Source organism: Drosophila navojoa, chromosome 3 (genome assembly GCF_054131105.1).
Source record: "Drosophila navojoa isolate 15081-1374.11 chromosome 3, UAZ_NAV_1.0, whole genome shotgun sequence".
In the NCBI taxonomy this organism is placed as follows: domain Eukaryota; kingdom Metazoa; phylum Arthropoda; class Insecta; order Diptera; family Drosophilidae; genus Drosophila; species Drosophila navojoa.
In genome coordinates this window covers 30303592-30320715 of record NC_142891.1, presented here as the reverse complement: position 1 = coordinate 30320715, position 17124 = coordinate 30303592, and the positions used below count along the sequence as shown (strand labels likewise).

General features: G+C 38.9%; 1 long non-coding RNA gene across 1 annotated transcript in view; it reads right to left on the bottom strand.

Moving 5' to 3' along the window:
• Positions 1–7534, bottom strand: part of LOC149091999 (uncharacterized) — a 133602-nt gene extending 126068 nt beyond the window's left edge. Inside the window, exon 1 of the long non-coding RNA XR_016196435.1 lies at positions 7317–7534. This is a non-coding gene — a long non-coding RNA (uncharacterized LOC149091999). The remainder of the gene's footprint in view (positions 1–7316) is intronic.
• Positions 7535–17124: the final 9590 nt, after the last annotated feature.

The window sequence follows — 17124 nt, the reverse complement described above, 5'->3', positions numbered from 1 at the left end:
AACTTTAAGTGATCCAAACTTCTGGCCACCTCATGTAGTTGTTCATGAATTTAGACCTAAAAATCGTAACAGATCGACTCCTATTTCTTTAAATCTACCTTCGGTGCAATCGTCATCAAACATTGTACCAAAAACTAAATACTTTCCAATCTTCTTCGCAGCTGTCTCTGATCTATCAAAATGTACGTGGCTTAAATTCTAAACTGAAAATTCTATTTTTACACAGCTTTAGTGTACAATATGATATTATTGCATTCACTGAAATGTGGCTATGTAATAATATTCATAATAGTGAAATCCTTTCAAATAATTTCACTATTTATAGACTCGATCGTTCAAAGCGCAGAGGGTGGTGTGTTAATTTCGGTTAAATCCAGTATCCTCTCCGAAGTGTTTACCTTTTCGTCCCTTCATGATGAGGAGATTTTAGGGGTTAAATTAACTCTCCCAACGCGCTCATTGTTTATCACATGTTCTTATATCCCTCCCTCTTTTGATGTACAAGCTTATGCTCAACATATTTATTATATTAAAGAAATTTACGAACATGTGAATGCTAGAGACTTGCTTCTTGTGTTGGGGGATTTTAACATTCCCAACACTTGTTGGTCAGCAACTTGTAATACAAATTACTTTATTCCGACAATTGATCACTATCTTTTTGATGAATTGTTTAACCTGTCTCTGTTTCAGATTAACTCTATTTCTAATCATCTAAATCGCACTCTTCATCTTGTGTTTATTAGTCATGATTCGCTCTTTAATGTCGTGAGATCGACTCCTTTCTGCACACCTAAGGATATACATCACCCCACTTTAGAGGTATTATTAGCTGTTGATAATCATCTCAATTATACTCCTTTGCCTTCTAAACCAAGTCGTTGTTGTCGCAAATGCGATTTTTGCTTAATGAATTAATTAATTAAACAGACTGGTCTATTTTATATGAGTCGAATGATATTAATTTGGCAGCATCGTTTTTTTATTCTACCCTAAACTCTATTCTGGATGTTTGTGTCCCTCTCTGCCGTATATCGCCAGCTTCAAATGAGCCACCTTGGTTTACCAAGACTCCTTTGAACTTGAGAAACATTAAAACTAAATGTCTTAGAAATTATAAAAAGTCTGGTTCAAGTGTTGACTGGTCCAAATATTCCATTGCAATGGAGATGTTGAATTTTAGGGAGGGTGTTGTGGAATAATCTCGAAAAACTCATCATTAACATCATCAAGTAAGCATTTGACCTAACGGTAAACACAATCGTCGGCTGATCGCACATTTGTCTCTAGAATAAGAAATCGAATGTTATGGATTATGTACATGCATACATTCCATATGAAATGGACGTAAACATAGAAGCATAAGGAGACATCCATAACAAAATTTGTTCCTTACTCTTCATTCCTAATTTCTCTCTTAGATATAAAAATTTGGGCTTTGGCAAAGCTTTAGTAAAAATGTCAGCGATTTGTTCTTCACTCTTTACATATTTTACATCTATTTCACCTTTTTCAAATAAATCGCGTATAAAATGATATTTAACATCTATATGTTTGCTTCGTTGATGAAATTCAGGATTTTTTATTAGCTTAATCGCACTTATATTATCTATAAACAAGATGTAGTTACTTAAATTAATGTTACAATCAAAAAACAATTTCTTTAGCCATATCATTTCCTTACTTGCTAGAGCTGCACTTACATATTCGGCTTCTGTTGTTGATAAAGCTACACATTGTTGTTTTTTACTTTGCCACGTTATTGCAGCATTCGCATATTTACACAAAATTGCAGATGTAGATTTCCGAGTTTTCTTATCACCTGCATAATCAGCATCACTATATGTCTCAAAAATATTATTATTTTTATACCCTGAACCCATTGAAAATGGGAAATCAGGGTATAATGGTTTTGTTGAAATGTATGTAACAGGCAGAAGGAGGCGTGGCAGACCCCACAAAGTATATATATTCTTGATCAGCACGATGAGCTGAGTGGATTTGGCCCTGTCCGTCTGTCTGTCTGTCCGTCCGTCCGTCCGTCCGTCCGTCCGTATGTTTGAACGCTTCGATTTCAGAAGATATAAGAGCTAGAGACTTCAACTTTTTTTTAAAATGTCCGTATATATCGCGCGCATATCGAGTTTATCACTAAAAAACGATAACTTATTCCGATATTTTTTTTATCGATAAAAAACCTTATCGAAAGTCAGTTAAAAAATTATATCTCCTACATCATTATAGCGTCCAAATTTTAAATATATATTAAGACGTATTTTATACAATTTCGGTTTTTGTTCAAATTTACCCCCCGCCCTTATATCCACCCCCTCACCCTCATCTTTGTAAAAGTCGTATATCAAATACTAGAGATTTGTGCTTCGGTATACACATACACTTAAACATTATGATTACGTTCTGAAAGTTTCATTACAATCGTACGTCTAGAAATTAAATTATTTAACAAATAAGTTCTCATTATATTGCCAACACTGCAGCGCAACCAAAGCGCAATCGCCTGTATATGTGAGTGTGTATGTGCGCGTGTGTTTGTTTGCATGCGTTTGTGTGTGCGTGTATTTGTATGTGTGAGTGCGTGTGTGTGTGCTAATTATTATTGAAATATCAGTTGCCTGTAGGGTTCAGGGGATCTCCTAGTCGAGCTGTCTCGACTAGAGCTTTCTTACTTGTTACTGTATAAAATTCCCAAATCCATCGTTCCTTTCAAATAACGAAATATTCTCTTAACTAACGTCCAGTGATGCTGCTTCGGGTTTTCTAGCTCTCGGGAAACTACATTAACAGAAAAACTTATATCTGGCCTTGAAACAACTTGTAAAAACATTAAATTTCCTATTGCTTCGCGGTAAGGTGCATTACAATTATTTTGTTCAGATACATTTTCATCATAATTACATTCAACTGGCGTGGAGACAATGTTCGCATTTATCATATTAAATTTTTCTAAAATTTTCCTTATATAATTTCCTTGATATATGAAGATAGAACCATTTGGCTGCTTCAGTATTTCTATTCCTAAGAAGCATGTTACATTTTTTGTATTTGTTATTTTAAATTCCTTGCTCAAATTCTCAAATAGATTATCAATTAAAAATTCATTGGATGCAGCAATTAACCCGTCATCTACATAAATCGTTAACAAAATTCTGTCATTATTTTTAGAGTATATATAAAAACATGGATCTGCAATACTTTGTGTAAATCCCAGATTTTTAATAACATTTGCAAAATGCTCTGTCCAGCACCTCGGAGCTTGTTTTAACCCATACAAACTCTTCAACAATTTGCAAACAGAAGAGAAACCCTCTGGCTGATGCATATAAATATTTTCCTTAAGAGTACCATATAAAAAGGCTGTTTTTACATCAAACTGACCAAGAAATAGATTTTCTTGAGCAGCTACACTTAACAGGAATCTCACGGTATCAAATCTAACTACAGGGCTAAAAGTCTCTTTATAATCGATCCCTTCCTTTTGTGAATAACCCTTAATAACTAAACGCGCTTTATACCTTTCCGAGCCGTCTGGATTGAGCTACTTTGTATAAACCCATCTACTATTGATAACCTTTTTATTTTCAGGTTTTGGAACAAGAACCCAAGTTCTATTTTCATGTAAAGAATTAACTTCTTCTTGCATCGCAGTTTGCCAGTACTCTTTATCATCAGACTTTAACGCTTCATTATAATTTAAAGGCAAGCTTTGTGTAATAAATGTAACAGGGCAACCATAAAAATCTGTCATACGAATCTGTGATCTATCTCGCAATTGCCGACCCATTTCACTATTATTATGTTCAGTTGATTCATCTTCAATTTTTTTTTCCGGTTTTAAAACATACATCTCTACTTATAATTACATCTCTCATATTTGGAACATATACACGATATCCTTTGCAATTTTCAACGTATCCTACTATAAATCCTTTAATAGACTTTTTATCTAATTTTCTCCTTTTTTCTTTTGGTACATGTACAAAACATTCAGTCTCGAAAATTTTAAGATTTCCGATATCTGGCTCTTTCTTGAACCACAACTCATATGGAGTTTTATTCCCATGTTTTGTTGGACCTGTGCGGTTAATTACATAAACTGCAGTGTTTACTGCTTCTGCCCATAGAAATAATGGTAACTCAGAATTAGAATGCAACATTGATCTTGCAGCTTCAATAATAGTTCTATTCTCACGTTCCGCAACTCCATTCTGTTCAGGTGTATAAGGAGCATTAACAATATGTTTTATTCCCTTCTTATTAAAGAACAATTTAACTTCTTTATTAATATATTCTCTACCCCCATGGCTGTGAATTTCTTTAATGTTTTCATGAAATTGATTCTGAACTGCCTGAATACAAATTTGGAGTTTTTCAAATACTTCCGACTTATGACGTATAAAATACACTTCCCGATAACTTGAATAATCATCTTTAAAGCTAACAAAATACAACTTTTTACCAATAGACTCTACCTCTATCGGACCGCAAACATCAGTATGAATTATCTCTCGTGCCTTTGTTGCACGGTCAATATTTTTGTGAAATGTTAGCCGATGCTGCTTCCCATAAGCACATCCTTCACAAAAGAAATCATTTTCTAGAAAATCAATATTCTTATTTTTCAAATAATCGCGAACATGTCGAACGTTTTGATGACAAAACCTCTCGTGCCATACTTGTAAAGAATCACTTTCTTTCGATTCTACTTTTCTTGTTAAATTACACAATTTTGGCATCAAAACATTCGCATCTAATTTTAATAAGTTTCCGAACCTAGAACCCGTTGCAATTATTTTATTATCACGTCTCAACAAACACTGTGTTCCTTTATTTTTAATAAGACAATCAACACCCCTTTTTGCAGCTGACATAATAGAAAATAAATTGTAAACTATTTCCGGAACATACAAAACATCAAACATTGTCGTCGCCCTTTTATTATTATTTACATAAGTTTTAATATCAATATTACCTTTTCCGTGCGCCGTGATATATTTACCGTTACCTACGCCTATCCTCAGGGGCTCCAAAAATTCTTCATAAGTAGAATACCAATCTCGACGCCTTGACATGTGATCAGAAGCTCCTGAGTCGATCACCCACACGTCATCTTCTCTGCCGTCCCTGCTCGCAATCAATCCTTTCCTCGATGATTCACTCGATTCTCCTTGATTATTTTCCGCTTGACTTCCTGCATTTCTCCTTTGGTGACAGGTGTTGCTCTTGTGGCCTTTCTTCTTGCATATATGTATAACACCTGTAGCAGTCCTTCTTCAGATGTCCCATCACGCCGCAGTTATAGCACTTCATAATTTTCTTCTTATTTTCATGTTCTCTTTTATTTTTTCCGTTGCCGGCAACTAACGCTGTTGACTCTTCAGGTACCACTTCTTGTTCTTTTGACCGCATTTCTTCTGTCATTGAACGAGTCGTCAAATTGTTCAATGTTCTTTTGCTGTTTTCGACCGAATCCCACGCACTATGAAAATAGTTAAACTTTTGAGGCAAAGATGACAGGATTCGCGACATTAACATTATTTCAGGCACAGCACTTCCAAGATTTTTCATCTTGCTCCACAAAACTTCCAACTTTGAAATATTGTAGTCCACACTCTCACTTTCAATCCATTTGAAATCAAAAAACTGTTTCTGAATAGCCGATAAATTTCTTCTGATTTCATATCATACACTGAGTTAAATTTTATCCACATTTCTCTTGCTGTTTTGCAGCTCACAATCAATTCCATCGGTCTTCTCTCGATAGAATGAATAATTATTTTCCTTGCAGTCTTATCAGCTTTCAAGAACCTTTTCGAGTCACTCTCGTATGTTGCAGACTCCTGTGTCGGACACGTCAAACTACCTTCACAAACGGCAAGAACATCGTCGTCTTCTTGCAATAGCTTACGAATCATAAAACACCACAAATGCCAATTGTCTTTGTCGCGTAATCGTTCAATTCTCATATTTAATGGCTCCATTTTCATTGTCTTTATTCAGTTACAAATTTGCCACTAATTCACTTTTGTACTTGCACTCGATTTCACACTACATTACACGTTTAGCACTGTCTGGGCCCATAACCTGTTGAGGGTTATCTTAAATGAAACACGGTATATGTAGGTTTAACGCAATAAGTTTATTTAACACAACAATATTCAGTAAAAAGTACACTACTTCACGTACCGAGCCGACACACTGACATTGATCTTACACAATGAACTTACAGAATGAACTCTGGCTCGATTTACATCATGCTTATATACTTACTTCTATTACGTATCGAATGTTTTGGATCTATTTCATATGGAATGTATGCATGTACATAATCCAGAACATTCGGTTTCTTATTCTAGAGACAAATGTGCGATCAGCCGACGACTGTGTTTGCCGTTAGGTCAAATGCTTACTTGATGATGTTGATGATGAGTTTTTCGAGATAATTCCACAACAAAATTTAATTTACAATCAAAGGAAACACCAAGATCTTTGACTGTAAGGATGCGTCGTAAGGAAATATTGCTAATTTTAGAATCAACAATTAAAGGAACGGTACGACTGAAGGTCATTGTGATACACTTTGAGCAATTTAAGTCCAGCTGGTTTGCCACACACCAAAGTTGAAATGCATTTAGGTCATCTTGAAGGTGATGATGTCCTTTTGCATTGGAGTATGGAAGGCAAATTTTTACATCATCAGCATAAATAAATGTAGTAGAATACGAGATACAACTAGGAAGGTCATTTATAACAAGAAAGAAGACCCTAGTCGAGACTGCTCGACTAGGAGATACCCTGAACCCTCCAGTCTGATATTCCAATCACTCTGCACCTTTTTTAGGCACACATACATACACACGCACGTATTAGATCGCGCTCTGCGCAGTAAGCAGCGATTGCGCTTGGGCTGCGCTGCAGTGTGTTCAATATTAAACGAATTTATTTGTTGAATAATTTATTTTCTGGACGTCCAATCGTAATGAAACTTTCAGAACATACTCATAATGTTCAAATTAATGTACATTCCAAAGCACAAGTCCTTACTACTTGAAATACGCCTTTTACAAAGGTGAGGGTGAGGGGTCGAATTTAGGGTTGGGGGGTAAATTTTAACAAAAACCGAAACTATATAAAATAGACATGAATCTACATATAAAATTTGGAAGCTCTAGCTCTAAAGGTGTAGGTGCTATAATTAAATAACTAGCTTACGATAAGGTTTTTAATCAATAATAAAATATTGGGAGTAGTTATCGATCTTTAGTGATAAGCTTGACATGCGCGTGATATACACGGACCTAGGAAAAAAAATTTCAAGTCTCTAGCTCTTATATCTTCTGAGATCGACGCGTTCATACATACGGACGGACGGACGGACGGACAGACAGACGGACAGGGCCAAATCGATCAAGAATATATATACTTTGTGGGATCTGCCACGCCTCCTTCTGCCTGTTACATACTTTTAACAAAACCATTATACCCTGATTTCCCATTTTCAATGGGCTCAGGGTATAATAAAAAGGGAAAAGGGTAATGGACCCAAATGGCCACCCTGAGGTGCATTAGACGAAACAAAGATAACTTTAGACATAGCTGTTCTGAGCAAGACTCTTTGGGTTCTACCAATTAAATAGGATGAAATCCAAGATACAAGTCTAGGCGAAAATCCTAAGCGTTTAAGCCTAAGAATTAGTATGTGATGATGTACTGAGTCAAATGCTTTACTGAAGTCAGTATAAATAACATCCGTTTGCATTTTTGTAGAAAAACTGTCATTGACAAGCGAAGTAAATTCAAGTAAATTAGTAGACGTTGATCGATTTTGAACAAAACCATGTTGAGATGGTTGAATAATCGATTTGAAAAAATTCTGCAAGGCCGATTTTATAATTTTCTCAAATAACTTCGGAATGGCAGATAATTTCGCAATGCCTCTATAGTTGGGAATATCAGATCTTCCATTTTTAATGGGAAATCAGGATATAATGTTTTTGTGAAAAAGTATGTAACAGGCAGAAGGAATCATCGCAGACACCACAAAGTATATATATATTCTTGATCAGCACGACGAGCTGAGTCGGTATAGCCCTGTCCGTCTGTCCGTCCGTCCGTCCGTACATCCGTCCGTCCGTCTGTCCGTATGAACGCCGAGATCTCAGAAGATGTATGTGTGCGTGCATTAAAGAAGTGCAGAATGATAAGAATATCAGCTTGGAGGGTTCAGGGTATCTCCTAGTCGAGCAGTCTCAACTAGAGCCTTCTTACTGGTTGTTTATTATTTTTGTTTTTATTTTTTTGTATTTCAAGAATTATTCATTATTTAACGTGCTAGATATAGTTCGTAAATCTACATTTAATATTTTTTTCTAAGCTTTCTTACTAACACTCTCTTTTTATAGCTTCATTAGTTTCACTGACCATATTTGGCTATGAGAGGTGGGTATAGCTGGCCGGACTGGCAAATAAAATACCCCCATCGGGTCGGTGTTACTATTGATATTATATCCTGTACATTGTTTAGGCTTTTTTTTAATTTAAATTGACTCTCGTCTTTGTAATTGCTTTAAGAAATAAATAAATAAATATAATACCATCTTTGTGTATATGTGCGAACCTATCAACTCATGTTACTCGCACTTATACTCCCAATCCTTCAATTCTTTGTTGCTCGGCTGAGTAGTGTACGAGCCTTCTTTTACTTAACCAGACGTACAATCTTAATGATACTTTCGCGTTTATACACACGGATAGACGGTCCGTCCAGACAGACAAACGGACAGGGCCAAATAGACTCAGTTTGTCGCCCTGATCAAGAATATATTTACTTTGTGGGGTCTGCCACGCCTCCTTCTGCCTGTTACATACTTTTAACAAAACCATTATACCCTGATTTCCCATTTTCAATGGGTTCAGGGTATAAAAACACACATAAAAGCGAACCAAAATACATTGTTCTAAAACAAAATGACAACGAATCGCTCGGAAAAGTTTCACCGTTCATCATTAAAAAAAAACTATAGACTAAGCATGCGGAGGGGAAGCGGAAACATGCAAAAATACAACGGACGGCTGCCTACTAATTAAAACCGAAAACAATTTGCAAGCCTCAAAACTACTCAAATTCACCAAAATGATTGACATCGATAGTACAGCAGCAGAACATGAAACATTAAGCTTTTCTAAAGGCGTTATATACTTTAATGACTTATGTAGCATAAGTGAAAATATAATCCAACAAAAGCTGAAACCACAAAAAGGAACTGAAGAACGTAAAATCTTAAACAGGCAAGCGAATAATTACGTTCGAATCACACAAACTGCCCGAAAAAATAAAAATTGGATACAAATCCGTCAATGTGCGACCTTACATCCCTCTTCCACTACGTTGCAAAACTGCCTCCGCTTTGGACACCCTACTAGCATCTGCAAAAGCCAAGAAACACGTTAAAACTTCTAAGATAGTAAACATATTAACGATGGGGAACAATGCAACAATGCACAAAGCTGCATAAATTGTAAAAATAACACAGGGCTTAACCACCAACACAGCCAAATTGATCGAAATTGCTTTACTTTCCGTAAACAAGAAGAAGTGACAGCAATAAAAATAACAGAAAAAGTAAATCACAAAACGGCAACTGATATATACTACAAAAGACATAACACACAGCTGAAAAATATTTATGCTAAAACGCTTGCACAGCCAACAACACACTTACATACCCAAGCACCATCCACTGCACAATATACACACTCAAACTAGTGCCATACACCAACCCAAGCTCCTGAGACAGAACGCAGCGACATCACAACCAGCTACAACCCGACCAACGATTAACCCACAACAACAACTACATCAAACGACACAAGAAGACATGGAAACCGACGCTAACCTCTCCAATATGGGAAAATCACCGTATACCTCACAACCTATCGAAGATCTAAACCTAAGAAATATTCACAAAACATAAGGCTAACACCCTAATGACTCACTTTAAACCCTCTAAGCTCCCTCTAACAAAATTAAAAACTAAACTTCCAAACAAGAACAAACACAAATAATAGCAACAACAAGGTACGATCGTGGAGAAAACTAAAACACAACATTAACACAAATAAGAGTTATGAATTTAAAAAAAAATTGAGGCCCTTAGGAAGCCCCAAGAAGAGAGGGAAAAACACACATAAGTTATTTTGTACTGCAAATTCAATAAATTTTTTGAAAAAAATTATTTTTGATTATTATAAATGATTTTTATGATAAAAATCAAAAATAATAATTACAGAACAATTTTTATATAAAAATCAAATCATAACTCTTATTTTTGATTTTTATTATAAAAGTACATGTATATATATCATATATCAAATGAAAGGTATTAATGCGTAGATCACACATACATATATTATTATGATCTAGCTCCTTTAGTTCAAAGGATATTTCAATTCAATTTTTATTTTCAATTTTTATAATAAAAATCAAATCATAACTCTTTTTTTCGACTTTTATAATAAAAATCAAAAATAAGAGTTATGATTTGATTTTTATATAAAAATTGTTCTGTAATCATTATTTTTGATTTTTATCATAAAAATCATTTATAATAATTAAATATAATTTTTTTTTTTATTTATCAAAAAATTATTTTTTTTTTTTTTAATTTTTTGCCATAAACATAATCGTTACGGTCCCTGTTAAAATGTCATATTCCGACGCACCTTAAAAATAGCAAAAGAAGCAAGCACAAACACATTTACTGCAGAAGTTAATCCACAAACCTCATCACAAAAAATATGGCTCAACATTCGGCGCTTTTGCGGCCTCAATCCCTCCAAAAACATCCATTGCATCCTCAACTTAACCTCATCACAGCACACTACCGTCAGATCGGAAATCGCAAACATCTTTTGCAAAAACTGGCCAGACGCAGCCAACGACAACTATTACCCTACAACTTTTTCTGCAGCTAAACGCACTACATCAACTTTAATCCCCACACCCACAAATCCATCTTGTGTGTGTGTGTGTGTTTTTTTTTTTTTTTTTTTTTTTTATTTATTTGTTTATTTACAAACTTATTATACTACAAGTTGAAAGAGTTAGTTAGCTCGGATAGCGCGCGATGATTGCGGGATGGCTGTAAAGCATGGCTTCGCAAGCACTATGCGCTACCTTAGCCTGGTACAGCTCGTCTTCTTATTCGCTCGACCCTGCGCTCCATCATCACTGTGGCCGCGAAGGTGCTTGTTAGTTCCCATGCTTCCTCCGATTCCAGCATGGCGTTGACTATGTTGTCCGCTCTGATGGAGCGGCCCAGTGCCTCTTCCAGACGACGCCTCTCCACATACGAAAAGGATGTGGTTGGCGTCTTCCACATGTCCTCGCCCGCACCAGGGGCACTCGTCAGTTACCTCGTGACCAAAGCGCTTCAAATAGCTCCGAAAGCATTCATGGCCCGAGAGGATCTGCGTAAGATAGAAGTTAACCTCGCCGTGTTTGCGGTTAACCCATGTTTCGAGCTCCGGGATGAGCTTGTGCGTCTACCGCCCTTTGGCTGAGCTATTCCACTTCCTTTGCCATCGTGAAATGTTGTTCGCCCTGGTAGCGTTGTGTCGCACATGCACGTGCGAATTCCGCTCCACGGCTTCGGCGACTAAGTCCTCCAAAGGCACCATGCTGGTTATGACTAGCGCCGCGACGTCAGAGACTGTTCTGAATGCGCAGCAGACTCAGATTGCGCTCAGTCTGTAGATCGCGCAAATGTCCCGGCTGTAGCTCGGCGTTGCCATCGCTCTTGACCATATTGGCGCAGCATAGAGGATGACAGACCTAATGACGCTCATTAGAAAGAGACGTCGTTGCTGTTTAGGTCCCCGCGTGTTAAGCATAATTCTTGAGAGTGCTCTACATTAATCAGCTGCCTTTTTATGCACATATTCTAAGTGCTCGCGGAAAGTTAATCTTGTGTCTAACATGACGCCAAGGTACTTAATCGCCCTCTTTGACACGATGCTGACGCTGCCTATCCTTATATTGGCAGTCTCCACTTTCTTGCGACTGCTTACTAGGACGACTTCCGTCTTGTGCGCTGCAAGCTCGAGCCCAGCTCCTGTCAACCAGCTTCGTATGCGTTTGATACTTTCGCTGCCCATATCCTCTGTATCTTTAAGCTCCTTGCCTATGGCGACGACAGCCACATCATCAGCAAAGCCAATGGTGTGCGCACCTGCTGATACTTCCAAGCGCAGTACGTCGTCGAACAGGATATTCCATAGGAGAGGCCCCAGCACTGAGCCTTGGGGTACTCCAGCTGACACTGTATGAGTTTGGGGACCCTCACTCGTGTTGTATACCAGTGTTCTTCCTCTGAAGTAGCTCTTTATTATCTCTTTTAGATATTTAGGGATATTATATTGTGACAGCGCATCCAGTATCATATTCCAACTAGCTGTGTTGAAGGCGTTCTTAACATCCAGGGTCGCGATGATGCAGTATTGCTTCGTCCCGTGTCTCCATCTGGTGCCTTGGATGGCGGAAGTTGCCAGGCCAACAACTTTTTCTAGGGAATCTGTTGTTGACCGGGCCTTCCGGAATCCAAATTGATTTGGTGATAGGCCTCCAGCGCTAGCAATAGCAGTCTCCAGTCTAGAGCAGATAAATTTCTCAAACACCTTTCCTATGGTGTCTAGGAGGCAGATCGGTCTGTATGAAGATGGCTCGTCTGGTGGTTTGCCAGCCTTGGATAACAATACCAGGTTCTGGGTCTTCCATTTTGTAGGGAACGTCTCTTGTAGTAAGCATTCGTTGAATAATTCGGCGAACGTACTAGGGTGCAAGGCGAGGGCTAGCTTTAGCGCACGATTTGGGATCCCGTCCGGCCCTGGAGCTGTGTTGGTTCTAAGACCTCTGAAAGCTACTAAGATTTCTTCGTCTGTAATTAATTAAATGCTCGTTGAGCCCTGATTTGCAGACTCGGACTCCGGGGCATGAATGGAGCTTAATCTTTCTGGAAATAGCGTTTCCACAATCCATTTAAGCTCCAGACGATCCGTCGGCTGCACCCTTTTACCTGCGTATAGTCTTTTAACTACTGTCCTTTATGCCCTGTCCCAAGGGTCATATTCGGCTGAGTCGCACAACTCTAGAAAGCATTCTCTTTTGCTTGCCCGAATGGCCTTCTTCAACTGTCTTCTAGCTGCATGGTAAGCTAATTGTTATTAAAAAAACGTAGACCTACCGCGAGCCCGTTGGTGGCTTTTTCTCGCTTGGATGCATTTGCGTCGAATGTCACCTATTTTTACATTCTACCAATACATAGGCTCCTGTTGTCGCGACGTAACATGCTGCTATTGGAGGCACTCTGTATTTGGACCACCATTTGGCATGCTCCGGCCTCAGCATTACCAATTGTTCTCAGAGATTGAATAGCCTCTGAAAAAGCCGGGGGATCAAAAGTATCCAGCCGATACGATTCTCTCCACAAGGTTGACGCCCTGATAGGTGCCTCACCTATTGTGAACAGAAGTGCCGTATGATCGCTGCCTGTATCGCTATCGCAGTGGCTTCATGTTGCTTCCCGAAAGAGGGATGAAGCGACAAAAGTAATGCCAATAACATATCCGTATCCAGCCCGACTGAAAGAGAACTCGTGTTGAGCAATGCAGCATCAAGTGTTGCGAGGACCTCCAGTAGGATACGGCCTCTGGCATTTGTTGTGCGTGCCCCATTCTAACGCCCATGAGTTCAAAACTCCTGCTATAATGGCCTTCCCACCTCTAGCATCCTCGGCAAGCTCGTCAAGCGCCGTTGTGAAATCACTGAGCTGCATGCTGGGGGCTAGGTAGCAGCTGTAGAGCCATAGGCTACCGTATTGGCCACGTACGAACCCATTAAATGACTTAATATTCGAAAGAACATTCGTTGTGTTGCCACATACCCACAACACCGCTTTGCCATTAGCATCTGTTGCCCATGTCTTAGGGCAGCTAGTTCTACTGTGGTGAGGCTCACTGAGAAATGCTACGTCTATACATTTTTCCCTTATGGTCTGCTCTAGAAGATCTTAGGCAGCAACACAATGATTTAAATTAAGCTGGAGGAACCTTAACATTTCATTTTACAAGCAGCCTCGCGGTAGAGTGGGCACTTGTAGCTGCCTGCTGAGTGGTCCGTCTGCTTTTCCCCTTTCCGGATGCAGAGGCTACATTTTGGTGGCTTAGTGCATGCTTTTGCACTGTGACCCATCTCTCCACAACTGAAGCAGGCGCCCTTTAGGTCACAGTCGCTGCCGCAGTTTGCTGCCATATGACCGTAATCAAGGCACTTGAAACAGAGTTTGGGCTGATCCACGGCGCGGATACGGCATACAACCCATCCAATTCTGATTTTGGACAGCTCGAGCAGAGTTTTGGCTTTTCCAATTGGAAGAGCAACTGTAGCTCTTTGCTGTCCACCAAAAGCTGGTCGAAGCGACTTGATAGCCTCAATGGGGAGTGAGCTATCCTTCAACTCCGCCCTAATTAACTCCAAGATCTCCTCTTTGCTCGATAACTCATCTACGTCACGAATCTCAATTTGAACCGATTCGGTAAGTGTTTTAACTACCGCTCGGTCACCCAAGGCCTTGCCTACAGCTTCGTGAAGGGCCTCAGCACTATGCTCCGGCTTTCTGCTCAGTTGCAACAAAAGGTCCCCCTTAACTGTCTTCCTAATGCCTTGAACGTCGGTCTTGACTACACGAAGCATGTCCGCATAGCTGCAACTACCCACGCCTGAAATCGGGATTGCGTCACTACTGGGTCGTTTTTGCATGGGCTTGCGTCCTTTAACGACTGACCAGCTGTTCGAGTTTGTCTGTCGACCTGCCTGATTTAATTTTCAGCTGTAGCCCGTAGAGCCATTGGTTCTTTTGGGTTCTCTGCGCCTTTATTGGGCCTCGGCTTTTTTGAAGGTGTTTTCCTCTGATCGGTGGCAACTTCCCTCGACCGCTTGGGCGTATTGCTACCTGAGATCGCGCTAGTGCTCGCTTTCTCCACTACTTTCTGGAGTGGCATGGTCTGCACCTTGCAGCTTTTAACCGGTCGGTTGTAGAGCTTTTCGGCCGTCTTATGGAGATTGACCAGCCTAGCCAGCTCCTCTCTCATTAGGGCATTAATATGCCGCTGACCCCCAAATAAGGCAGTCAGTAGCTTAACTCAGTATCTTAAACTCAACTTAACTACAGCAAGAGCCCAAAAGTATGCACTACTTTTAGTAACTGCGTCTTCACTCCAGATGTTAGGTTGCTGTCTTTGCTAAGACTTAACAACTCACCAAATTTAGTGAGCAGCTGATTGTCCGCTGCAATTTCCAGCACTACTAACAGCTGTTAGAGCGAATGCACCTGATTTTTATTAATTGCGCAAGTGTGACGCCTAGTGACAAAACTTTTCGCGCTTGAAAAAGAAAAGGAAAGAGAAAAGCCCTGACGCCAAAACAATGACGCTATTGCCCCCCTCTCTTGCACCACTGGGTATTCCATGAACCGCCGTGCAGTAAGTCTTTGGTAGCTTTCGAGGTCGCTGGGTACGTTGCGCCCACAGCATACAAGTTATCACCACGCTGCTCAGGCAAATCTTATGACAAATGTAAACAACTAAATAACATAATTCCCCCTATAGTATCACGTCACTCAGCCCAGATATAAAAACTTCTTGCACTATTCCCACAGAGTAAGCATGAGCCATAGAGCCAGCAACCCAGCTGTAAACAATTCTTAATTTCACAATTCCGATATAAAATCACGTAAGCCAACCTTTGAGCTTTGAGCTTTAATAAGGGAAGCTTTAGCATAAGCATTAGCTGACTTGCAGCATAAGATCATATCTTGTAATCAGTTCGATTTTGGAGTTTAATAAAAGAACACTACGTTCACAAAATAAAAAATATTTTTTTATCAACCAGCTATGCCCTAATTCACAGCCAAATATGGTACTAATGAAACAATGAAAAGAAAGTGATAAAATTAAATAATAAAATATTTGAAATCTATATATATAATAGAGAGTTGTGAAAAGTGTTCCTACACTTATAACTCGAGATCTGCTGGACCAATTTTCATGGTTTTTGATTTGTTGGATTTGTCTCCGCTACGAGTAGGATAGTAGATCTTAAAAATACTGTAAAAATTTCACGAATACTTGAAAAACGCGGTTTTTTCCCTAAAGATTCAAATTTCTATTGATACTCAGTAGGCTTGATAACAGTGACAGTTTTCGGTCCTGCTCTCATATTATATACAATAATATAGAAGTAAATAAACAAATGTAGTCAGTCAGTCTACGGCACAGCCTCAGGCGAACCTGACTATTCATAAAAAAACAAGTAAGAAAGCTCTAGTCGAGACTGCTCGACTACGAGATCCCCTGAACCCTTCGAGCAACTGATATTTCAATAATAATTCGCACATACACACGCACACACACATACGCAAACAAACAAACACAAGCACACACATACACACAGGCAGCAAACAAACACAAGCACACACACACACGAGCACATATACAGGCGATTGCGCTTGGGTTGCGCTGCAGTGTTGGCAATATAATCAGAACTTATTTGTTGAATAATTTAATTTCTAGACGTACGATCGAAATGAAACTTTCGAACATAATTATAATGTTTAAATGTATGTGTATACCGAAGCACAAGTCACTAGTATTTGATATACGACTTTTACAAAGTTGAGGGTGAGGGGGTGGATTTAGGGGTGGTGGGTAAATTTTAACAAAAACCGAAATTGTATAAAATTAATTTAATATACATTTTAAATTTGGAGACTCTAGCCTGAAAGATGTAGGAGATATAATTTTTTAACTGATCTTCGATAAGGGTTTTTATCGATAAAAAAATATCGGAATGAGTTATCGTTATTTAGTGATAAACTCGATATGCGCGTGATATGTACGGACATTTTAAAAAAAAGTTTAAGTCTCTAGCTCTTATATCTTCTGAGATCGACGCGTTCATACATACGGACAGACGGACGGACGGACGGACAGACAACTCGTCGCCCTGATCAAGAATATATATACTTTGTGGGGTCTGCCACGCCTCCTTCT